The 1,918-nt window shown below is 47.2% G+C and overlaps 1 pseudogene; it reads right to left on the bottom strand.

Annotated features, from left to right (window-relative positions):
• Window positions 1–462: 462 nt before the first annotated feature.
• On the bottom strand, window positions 463–1,555 carry LOC136323431 (eukaryotic translation initiation factor 3 subunit H pseudogene; annotated as a pseudogene).
• Window positions 1,556–1,918: the final 363 nt, after the last annotated feature.

Here is a 1,918-nt window from a genome sequence, read left to right as displayed (position 1 = left end):
TTTATTTATTTTTTTATTTTATTTATTTTTCTGAAGTTGGAAATGGGGAGGCAGTCAGACCAACTCCCGCATGCGCCTAACCAGGATCCACCTGGCATGCCCACCAGGGGATGATGCTCTGCCCATCTGGGGCATTGCTCTGTCACAACCAGAGCCATTCTAGCGCCCGAGGCAGAGGCCATGGAGCCATCCTCAGTGCCTGGGCCAACCTTGCTCCAATGGAGCCCTGGCTGCGGGAGGGGAAGAGAAAGACAGAGAGGAAGGAGAGGGGGAGGGGTGGAGAAGCAGATAGGCGCTTCTCCTGTGTGCCCTGGCCGGGAATTGAACCTGGGACTCCCGCACACCAGGCCGACGCTCTACCACTGAGCAAACCAGTCAGGGCCTTATCTATATTTTATTATTGGCTAGAAAGACTTTCCAATATGCAAATATATTTCTTCCAAGAGTTGCCCCAATGTGATCTCAAGAGTCCATGTTAACTTCTTTTCTGGAAACTTCTGCTCTTAGTTGTTGTATTCTTGAAGAGCCTGAGCCATGAAGAGTTTGCCCAAGTTTTGGGCAGTGAATTCCTTGATGTTCTAGCAATAAGTGTTAATCTGACCTAGGATGAGCAGGGAGTCCATCCGGGCTGGCGGCTGGGGTGGCTTGAAGAGCTTGGATAGGTACCCCTCGGGCAGCGGTGGCTCGCCTTGGCTCTGGCGCTGCATGTTCTCCTGCTGGCGGTACTGCTGGTAGTGGTGTCTCTGCTGCTGCTGCTTGCTCACATTCCCAATATACATGTTATATTTAACTATGTCTTGGCTCATTTCATCCACTCAGTTCATCAGCAACTGGAGACTTTCCCCGGTGACTGCTGCTGGCCAGACTGAGCAGCTCGTGTTTATCTGCCACAGCGGACTTCTTCTCAAGTTCCCACATTGATTAGATGTGATTAGATGTGAATTTTTAATTACAACCAGCACTTCTTCAAACATGTGCTCAAAGGTGATATTTCCCTTTTTCAATGCTTCAGGAGAAAAATCCTTCTCTTTACAAACTTCCATCAGTTTAGAAGTCAGTCTGTACACCTTCAGTGAGAGAAACCCTTGGGCAGTTTTTATGGGATTGTAAATGAGAACAACAGACTCCGCAATGGCATGCTGGTAACTGAACTGCGAGTCCAGGAGTGCCCGGTGATGAAGGAGCCATAGTACGTGGACTGGTACCAGCCCACGTGGAGGTGGTCAATGTTCACATGGTGAAGGCTCCGCATCATCTCCATCTGATACTGAACCTCGTCAAAGTCAGCATCATCTTCTGTGTGCCAGGGGAAAGGAAAGCAGTTGGTGATTTCAAGCCGATCTTCTACAATCAGGCCCAGAGGGACGCCTTGAACCACCTCAGTCCCTTGTCCTTCTTCTTGATAATGCTTGATTATCTTTAATACCACCAAGCCATCTATCTGCACTTGCTTCACGGTCGAATCTCCGGACCCGCCTTTGCCTTTCCCTGCCGTACCGGTGGTGGAGGTGGAAGAAGTGGTAGCTGAGCCAGTGCCTTCCTTGTGGGACGCCATCTTTCCAGTAGGACAGGAAGAAAAAAAACAATGATGCTACTTTAAAAAAAAAAAAATTATAATACATTTCTTTTCTAATTTCTAGAGCTGATTGCTGTGTAAAGGCTAAGTTGACTGCCTCAGTACCTTTTCTGATCCTGGCTAACAGAAACTGGTGAAATGTGTCTAAACCTTTCTCACTTGCTTGGTTGTTAGAATCCTACTTAAGCTAGGCAACTAGAAACATTTTCTTGAGGTGGTCTCGATTGTTCTAAGTGAGGCAGCATATGTATAGTACAGATTTTAACAGTCTGTAAAATCTGTTAGGGCTTGAGGCTTCCCTGATATAGGGAATTTTGAGTTTTCTCATTCTATAGGTCACTT

This window comes from Saccopteryx bilineata, chromosome 2, assembly GCF_036850765.1.
Source record: "Saccopteryx bilineata isolate mSacBil1 chromosome 2, mSacBil1_pri_phased_curated, whole genome shotgun sequence".
In the NCBI taxonomy this organism is placed as follows: domain Eukaryota; kingdom Metazoa; phylum Chordata; class Mammalia; order Chiroptera; family Emballonuridae; genus Saccopteryx; species Saccopteryx bilineata.
Note: the sequence above shows the minus strand (reverse complement) of the source record. Positions and strands in the feature narration are given on the sequence as shown.